The sequence below is a fragment of the Montipora foliosa genome, chromosome 3 (genome assembly GCF_036669935.1).
Source record: "Montipora foliosa isolate CH-2021 chromosome 3, ASM3666993v2, whole genome shotgun sequence".
Lineage (NCBI taxonomy): Eukaryota > Metazoa > Cnidaria > Anthozoa > Scleractinia > Acroporidae > Montipora > Montipora foliosa.
In genome coordinates, this window is record NC_090871.1 from 38,010,893 (window position 1) to 38,020,892 (window position 10,000).

Consider the following 10,000-nt stretch of genomic DNA (forward strand, 5'->3'; position numbering starts at 1 on the left):
CCGGATCCAAAACATACCTCAGTAGCGGTCTGAGTAAAACAAAAGGTGGAAAAGCGTAAATGTTATGCTCCAATGGTATGGGCTGCGCAAAGGCGTTAGCCCCCTCTGAGGCCGGAGTAGGCCAAGGGGAATAATGAGGAAGCATTAGACCAGAACGATCCCTTCGACAGTTACTGTCTAACGCCATAAGATCGAAGGAGTGAGGACCGAATCTGCGCTCCACTGAATTCCAGGCGTTTCCGACAACATACAGTCAAGGTCTGAACATGCTAGAGAAGGTGCGTCCGCCATATTCTCACGGGAAGGAACATAATGGACATCAATAGCCAAGTTCAACTAATGAGAGAATCATTAACAGATGAATTCTTGCAGTCAAAATCGTCCAAGGCGGCCTTGAGGATTTGATTATCAGTATGAATATCAACCCTAGAATTACGTACGTAGTCTCGGCACTCGACCATTCTGCCGTCCTTAAAAACGCCACCCCACAAGCGTTTAGAGGCATCACAGAACAGGGAAACTATACAGTGTTGCTCCAACCTCCAAGGCAAGCAATCTCAACAATCGTCTGAAAAGTGTCTTTAAACGTTTAAAAACAATTAGTTAGCTTTGAGCGAAGCCAGACCAATGTAGGTTCTAAAAGCGTTCGAACCCCTTCTACCGAATCCGAAAAACCTTTCTCAGACGCATTACACGCTGCACCAATGCAGAAGCTATGGCTCTTGTAGCGAGAACAATCAAGGCCGCAAAAGTTCAAAGCATGACGGAGGTCAATGTTAAAATGTGTCGAGATTGCCCTGCCAGCTGCACACATGAACAAGGGGCCTTTATGGTAACCCCTAAGTTTAATGTAGTCGATTAAAGTCTGCATGGGGCAAAATGTTTCTGAAGGTTTGCTTTCTATGGTTATGACAAACTGCCGATTATTCGTGTTGTGTTTAAACTTAGTGATCACAATCTTGACAGCCGACACTCGATCAAATTGCAGAACGGTGTAAACTTGCGTTTTACTTGTGCAAGATAATTCACCCATTCTGAAGAAACCATAAAATGCTGTCATGAACATTGCCCCGAACAGAGATCTCCGATGAGCAGATGGACTAGTATGCTGCAAAGCGCTAACTAATTCATACAATAATGGACGTGAAATGGGCATACAAACATCGGCTTGACCGCGGCGGCCTAAGGCCACAAGAAGCTTTTCAACTAAAAATGATTTGGTTGGATCGTAGTGTATATATGTACATATGCTATGGCTGATAGGTATGAGTTGATGGTAGCAGGAGCTAGGCCCTTGGCACATTAAAAGGAAATGAATAATGCAATACACGCGGTCAAAACAGAGAAATGTAAATCGGCACTCTGATAGCAGGTATACAATTCAGTAAAGACGACCCAAGCACGTGAGTATTATTTGTGAGACTGCTCCGACAATGAGGAATGTAATAATTATTTTAACGTATCGACTACTTCTGCGGGAGAAGGGTCTCAGGAACATGGGTTGGCTCTGGCTCGGCATCTGGGAAGGCTTTCCTGAAATCTACAATCTGTAAAGGAGAAATTAAGTCTGCCCAGGTATTGTCAACACCGAATACATAATTAGCCCATAGTGATGTTAGGACAAGGTCACGTACTAAGATCATGATCATGGGTTGTTTTGAAGTCTGCTTATTGATAATTTCAACCAAAGCTGCATCATCCATAAACAGAGTGACACATCGGTTGCTCATTTGACATCCCCACACGTGGAGCGAGATAGTAATTGGAAAGAGCTCCAAAAATGCAATGTTCAATGATTTCCAATTGGCAGGCCATTCTTGTAAAACCAATGCTTCCCAGAAAATTGCGCCATAGCCCTTTGAGCCCATAGAGGCGGTGAAACCTGCCACGGTTCTTCTAGAAAAAATGTACAGCTGTTAAAATCTCTTAAAAATTAAAGCCATACGTGTAAATCACGACGACAGGCTTCCGTTATCCGTATACGATGGTGAGGGAGATGAACACCCTTTGTGAGATCAATAATCCTCCGAAGAAAGACCCGACCAGGTAGAACAACTGAACAAGTAAAATTCAATAATCCAATGAGAGATTGAAGTTCTTCCAGGGTAGTTTTACGGCGTTTGTGGATGTCCAATAACTGAGCATTGCATTTTTGAAGCTTATTGTCCGGCAGACGCGCTTCCATATTAATCGTGTCGAGTGTTATCCCAGCAAACTGTAAAGTGGTTGAAGGACCTTCCGTTTTTTAGCCTTTCTTATAGGTACTCCTAAACGATCATATAGGCTCAAAAAGTTGTTTAAATCGGAGTCACATTTCCCTTGAGAGGTAGCAATAGACAAGACATCATCCAGAGTATGCAAAACTTCGGAAGCACAGAGATAATGTTTAGCAAGCCACTCGAGCACAGTGCTAAAAGCTTCAAACATAGTGCAAGACGAAGAACAGCCCATCGGCAGACACCAGTCAAAAAAGTACACATTATTCCATGTCATACTCAGTAAATGGTAATCGTTAGGGTAAATCGGAATGATGCGGAAAGCTGATTTGATATCGGTCTTGGCCATGCAGCAAGCCCGACCTAACGACTTAATGAGTGTGATTGAAGCATATTGAACCGGAATAAAATAATTCACCAATGACCTATCGGGGTATCACAAATTGTGTATAAGACGAAATTCTCGTGGGGATTTCTTAGGAACTACGCCTAAAGGTGAAGGAATAAAATTATGGATAAGAAAATGGACCTACAATTCTCCCAGCGCACAATTCTTTCTCAAGTTTAGCAGCTAAGATTTCACGTTGTTCCTTCACAATGCGCAAATTTGAAGCAAGACGTATCCGGCTAGTACAAAAACCCAACACGAAATCCAAACGAAAAACCATCAATCAAAAATTGCTTAAGAACAGGGACATATTTGTGTAAAAGGGGGCTAAGTGTGGATACTTATACCGGCGTTACTGGCGGGCTGTTTATTATGTGATGGAGTTGCGATAGCTCTATCTCCAGCTGGTTTGGGAATGTTTGGGGCAGATTGACAGGATGTTGCTGCATGTTTACCACCACATTTGGAGCATTTATGTGTATATCTGCAGCCCGCACAGGGACGTCCGGCGTTGAACGTGAAACACACCCCTCTGACCATTGGTTGTTTGCCCCTCAACCTTGAGTTGGGCTTTTTGGTTGCAAAATATCCAGATTTGGCACGAAAAGTCATTGCAAGATGCCATAACTCCCAATGCACCACTCCCCAAGGGTACTTTGGGGGTCTTGACGAAGATACCGGAACTGTTCAACGTGTGGCGATGTCGCACACGGTTTTGCAAAATTGCATCAAATTTCACGTGTCTCTGGAAAATTTTTCGCAGTATACTGCCACAAAAGTGTGGAAAGCCAGCACCCACTCGTGAATAAACATCAATTTCTTTAAATTTTTTACTAGTTCGAATGTAAAATTAGGGGTTTTAGACCCAATTCCAGCAGTGGGAGCAGTGATAGATAATGCGAACTTCCAGTTTAGGGGACATATCTAGAAGAGAGCCAAAGTTAACGAATTCCTCTGCCCAGATCTTATTCTTTAGGCGTACACTCAAGCGGCTACCTAAGGGCACACCTATACTAGAAAATAAAGGCACACTGGGTAATATATCACTACCTGACAGCTCAATGGCCCCCACTGGAGTATTCGCAATAGATGTCACGTCGTGTTACACTGCGTTGGCGACCAGATTGATGGAACTGGAAGAATTCTGGGCCGCGTTGGTCGATGGTATCGCCGTTTTCACTGCAGCCACAATAGACGACACCATTGCGTCGGAAAGGCCCGCTGATCCCACAGACATTGTTGTGGGAACTTGTTGAACGAAAATACAGCTTGAGCCAAGCTCTAATTTCGTTCAACAACGTTCAACAACTTTCAACATGTTAAACGGCATATTTCAACCTCCAACATCACACAACTGAACAAATGTTGAACCGTGTATCATTCGCTTTAATTCGATGTGGTTACTATTGTTCGCTCGCAATACTCTTATTTCTAAGCCAATTTTCATAAATTATTTGTTAACCGACAGTGGGTTAGCTCTGTTGGGTGTATGTTGTTAACTTTAATAAACTTGAACTTGAACTTAACTCGACACACTAGCTGTACATGCTAGGAGCCTAACAAGCTCCAACTGATTCGAGTATAAATAAAGTTATGATGATTTTATGATGATGATACAGAGCTGTACATGAAACTGATTTACCATTTAGATGACTGTTTAATTTCAACCTTACACAGGATGATGAATATCTGGTAAAATGGAAAGACTGGCCGGCCTCGACAAGCTCTTGGGAACCATCTAATCACTTGTCTGATGAGTTAATAAGGTCAAATTGTTGTGAAATAAGCTTAAGCTTAAATAATAATTTTTAATAGTTTTTGGGTACCCCGTTAGGCCCCAATAAGCTTAATGGTGTCTTGGTATATTATGCACCTGGCCCAGAAATCTGGGCATAAAGGATTACCTGTTATTTGACGTTTACAGTGGCCCTAAAAGCTCTAAATATTTTAATATTTTTTTTCTCTAACCTAAATTTGACAGGGGTTACTCTAATCCAAAGATCAGCAACGAGAGACTAGAGAAGGCTGCTTATGTTTTCACAGACGCTATTTTAGGCATTCTGAAAAACAAGGCAGTGAAGGCAACCTACTCAGTGGAAATTGCCATTGACCATGATACTATTAGATATATATTTAGAGGTCAGGGGATGGGATTTCGATGCTCTATGAACTGACTGATTTCAGTAGGTTTCGCCTTCCATCATACTGGCATTATTATTTGAATGAATTAGGACAAGGCATTGTGGTACATTTTCTCCTGAATTAAAACAAGTGCTAAAGTTTTCCAAGAAACGTTTTATCTGTTCGAATGGTGTACTTAAACAGGCACATGTGTCTCTAGTAGAAAATGTTCTTATTACAGTAAATATGAGGGCATGTGACAAACAACATCTAATTTAATGTAAAAATGAAAAACAGTTAACCACATGATATTTAGAAATATTTTATATTTGTTTTGAATGAATGTCAGGTCAAAGTTGTTGAACTTTGTTTCACTTTTAGTTTTCTTTGCTTTAAAGTTTATCTATGACAGATGCAGAAAAAAATTGCAAATGTAAATCATTAAAAAATACTATTTTAACTGAAATTTGTATATCTAGCTAAACTACAAATATGTTTTAAACTTAACATAAACAGTGTAAATTGTGCTTGTAGGAAAAAGTAAATAAATCTTGGTGCATTTATCATACACATTTTGTCAAATTTATTCTTTTGTCTGGAGGGGGCTGGGGTCAGCCATTATCTTGAATTAGTTTGCACATTAGGGGGTATTTTTCAGCTTTAATAATCCCTTGACCTGAATATTTTTCGATTTGATCCTTTCTTTAAGTTGTGAAACATTGAGTTTGCTGAGGTCTTCTTCTTGTTCTGTCAGTTCATTGTTAATTATATCTGAAGGGCCTGGCTCTTCGTTTGTGGCATTCACTTGTGATTGCCGCCTTCCCAGTAATCTTTGTTTTGTTTCAAATACTTTCTTTTTTCTCTTTTATAGCCTTGTAATGCTATCTGCCTTGATTCTGACTGAAGAACATCTCTGGCTGCTTCCCATTTATTGGATTTCTGAAAAAATATTCTTTTTGCATCATTATTTTTTTCCACCCCTTGCCTTGTGAATTGTTTCATGGTGGAATTTTTTTTATGACATGTGGCACATGGTAGGGTATTGTGTGCATGTAAGGAGTAACTCTCTTTTTTGTCATAATTCATTCTCTTTTCAGCCAGTGAACAAAACAGGTCAATGAACTTTTTCCCCTTTTGTTCGATTTCAAGATACTGTTCAGCTTTTGTATCATAGTCGCTGATTATGTTATATAGTTCGTGGAAATCTGACCAAAGCTGGACTACTGTTTGTCTTGTTTCAGGGTAGAGAACGTCATTTTGCTCAAGCTGGGGTGGAAGGAGTTCCGTCAGCATTTTTCTTTTCCCAAATAGAAAATGGAATGCCTATTTTATTGATAGTAGAGACAAGAGCTTCTAGGTAGATCTATTTTTTCTCCCCTCTCTTTTTGCTCAAGTCAGACTCGCCGTCTCTCTCCATTACCTCAGTGGTAATGTTTTCTGTCAGGTTATCAGTGACTCTCATTATCAGGTGCAGCTCATCTAGTATTACATGATCAAGGGTTTATTAATCACAGAATACTTTTAAGGGGCAGCATTGATTTAACATGATCCAGGGTTCTCTTCATCTACCCCAAATTGTAGTGGTCAAGAGGCTTTGAAGTGTCCCACCTATCCAACTTTTGAACCAAACACCACAGGCAAGCATCAGTGGATGTGGCACCACTGACGCCCATAACCATGAGCAGGAATTTATAGTCTCCTCTCAGAAACATTTCAATTTTCACTTTTTTCCCATCAACATCAATGAAACCAGCTTCCAAGACAGTGTTGATTTCATTAATGACTGATGAAAAAGAGTGTCATATATTTCTGGGCCATCGACAATAGCAATTGTTCGGTTCCCTCTTGAAGACATGACTTTCTCCCCAGTATGCAAGAGGGAAAAAGACAGGATCATGAAGTTTGTGCTTCTTGACATTTTGGCCCCATCACCATTAATATTTACCTCAACAGTCTCATTTTTCTGAAGGTCTTTAATGTGAGTTTTTAATGTCTCTGTAAATGATATTTCAGCACCTGGGTAATGCCCGGGAACACTTTCAACTGTGCAAATGTCATTGAGTTGGTTTCGTTTTTGCTTTATCAAATAAGATTTGGGCAACTCGTCACACATTATTGTCAGTTCGTGATAAAGTTCATCACTTTCACAGAACTTTTCTAATAAGTAGAGGACTTGTTCCACTTTATCGTCGTCTTCCTTCTCAGAACCTGCCACCGGTGTATCTTTGTGCTCCAATTCAATGGTATATGTCTTTCCATGTTTTTGGTCCACACCTTTTAAACAAGTCAACTCCAGACCATAAGACTTCATAAACAAGAGTGCCACCTGAGCTCTGCTTTTCAGTTCCTTCAGTCTCCTGGACCTTTGCTTTGAGGTAAGCTCACCAAGTCTTTCTTCTAAGGCGTTGATGTAACGCTGCAGCTCTTTGTTTTGCTCAGTCAATTCTGCTATGTCTTTTTCTTCTCCTTTAAGCATTCATCTTTTTCTCTCAGGGCCTGCTGCAATGCCTCCACCAGTTCTGTCTTTTTTTGTTTCAAGTCTTCAACTTTTGTTTTCCACTCTTCAATCTCTTGCCTTGTGCAAATAAGTTCTTCCTCAACACCCTCTAATGAGACGATTTTATCCTCGAAAATGCTAAGTTTGTATTTTTTTTGCTCAAGCTCCCCCCTTTCTCTACTGTTCCTGGCCTTTTTGTAAAGGGTTTTCACCTCTCCTGCCTTCCTAGCTAAGTTGCTATTTATTCGCTGTGCAGAGTCTTGGCTTATTTGTACGCAATGTCCCGGAATTAAATCATTGGCAAGGCTGATGTAATCAGGGGCAGTTGCTTCAGGATCAGTTTTGTCACTGACTTTTCCATGCCATTCTTTCAACAAAAACTACGGAATTTCAACTGACAGCGCTACAATCATAGACAAAAGTAGTTGGGAAAGTTATGTAAATGAAACACAACAGAGCTGTATTTCAACCCGCTTCTGTTAAAGCTCAAAAGAAATAGTTTCACTTTCTCTTACATAGCCCCTTCTCCCCCCTATTCAATGTTGGAAGGTAACTCAACAATTCCCCACTGAAACCATTCAGTTTTGCACAACATTGAAGGAGGGGGGAGGGGAGAGAAGCAATGAAGACTTCGAAAGTGCTAACCTTCCCAACAGTTTTGTCTAGGATTGTATGAACGTAGGAAATCTGCTTTGAACGCTTGTACCTCTCGTAGCATTTGACATGTGGCTTCCATTTCTTATTCTGGACATGTTCTTTTAATGTACTTTCCAATGTATAGATAAAATCTTACAATACTGAAATTTGGTTAAAATCATCATTTTATAGTTTGGATTTCAGACTTGCGTGACGCTTCATAACATTACTCCAAAATCCGTTCTGTTGGGAAAATGTTTACTAAGAATGCCATAAAAATACATTTTTGTTGTTTGATGTTTCATATTCGTTAAAAGAAAGCTTTCCATTTGGAGGACGTTAGAAGAATGCCAAAAACTGATTTCTTTCAATCGATTTAGCAAGAAATGGTGCGGGCAGTGCAAGGGCACTTACATTACTCCCGACATCACTCCAAACATTACTCCATTTTCGAAGCCTAAAATAATGCCTTTACAGCACAGCTACAGATAAAATTTTAAAACTGGAGTGTAAAGGGTTTCAAAGGAAATAGTAGTAGAACTTTTCATGGTCATTTAAGCTTTATTTTAGGTAAATTGCAACATTACTCGATAAAGAGAGCTTAAATTGAAATAACGTATCTAATTAACCTTTGTGTATACATGATTTCAATAGAGTAATGTTGAAAATAAGTAGATACAATAGCCTTCGTCCATAATGAGAAACACATAGTACGTATTCCAGTATGCTTTACATATAACTATGTTATTGTTGCAAAATATCACATTCATTGGGCATATATTTCACATTTTCTTATGGAGTAATGTTCACATACATGTTTACTGTTCCCCAAATAGGTCAATGATTGACAGGCCATCCTACTCACGCTACTGGTAATCACTGTTAATTTACTTATTTAATGTGACTCCGTCTGTTTGAAATGCATATGACGTTTTTAAAAGGGGCTGCTCTCAACTTGGCAAACTGCAACTGACATTGTAAGAAATTAGTCCGTGAACTCGTTTGACCTTTCAAGAGCAGTTTTTTGGCTTAAATTAACTATCATTTAGTCTCCTCCCCCTTCTGTTCATTTAGGAAAGAATTTTCATCATGTTATTTGCTCTACAATTTAATACCGTATTGAGACACCAATGCAACATGACGTCCTATCACATGTAATGAAAGTTGAAAACTTGCCCTATTTTTAACCAGATAGACGCCTAAAATTCATGGTGATAACATGGCAAAAAGCAGTTGAATGTTAAAGCAAGCACTAATTTATCTTTGTTTTTCAAAGGAACTGTAAACGCTAAGAAAAAAGTCGTCTTTCCAATTTTAGACCACACCCTGCATTTTCAGACAATCATAGACAAAAGTAGTTGGGAAGGTTATGTAAATGAAACACAACAGAGCTGTATTTCAACCCGCTTCTGTTAAAGCTCAAAAGAAATAGTGTCACTTTCTCTTACTTAGCCCCCCCCCTCCCCCCTATTCAATGTTGGAAGGTAACTCAACAATTCCCCACTGAAACCATTCAGTTTTGCACAACATTGAAGGAGGGGGGAGGGGAGAGCAGCAATGAAGACTTCAAAAGTGCTAACCTTCCCAACAGTTTTGTGTAGCATTGTAGTTTGGTTGCATCGACATCCTTCTGGTTCTTGAATTTTTTGTGAGGGCTACTCATTCGGAGTTTGGCATCCGTTTTCTGCCGTTTGCTATCGCTCAAGAAGTCGGACAATCTTTTCTAAATTGACTTTCTTAACAATTTTTGGCAAAAGAACTTTGCAGCTGTTACAGCGATGTAGTATATTCGTTCTGATTTTGCAACCTTTTTGTTTACATTTAAGGGAGCCTGCCAAGTCAATGCACAGCGAATTTAATCTTAAAACTGCCTGGTTACATGTGCTTTAACATGGCTTCCAAAACAGTGCAGAAAGAGACAAAATGGTTGGACATTTTAGCAATTCCTAATGCAATTTCGCACAAAGTCACACAATGGCGATCAAGAGTGTAGAGGCCAAATATTTCACTATCAAGCCTTTAAATTTGCCCAAAGGTTTTCATCGAGTTATGGAATATTTCAAACCAAATCTGTGACATAAATTCATCACGAAGCGATGGAGATCAAGGGAAGATGTCCAGGTGCAAGATTTGTGCTCCAAA

The 10,000-nt window shown here is 39.7% G+C and overlaps 2 pseudogenes; both read left to right on the plus strand.

Moving 5' to 3' along the window:
• Positions 1-10,000, plus strand: part of LOC137995713 (uncharacterized) — a 419,354-nt pseudogene that overhangs the window by 112,483 nt on the left and 296,871 nt on the right.
• On the plus strand, positions 3,501-5,004 carry LOC137994213 (uncharacterized; annotated as a pseudogene).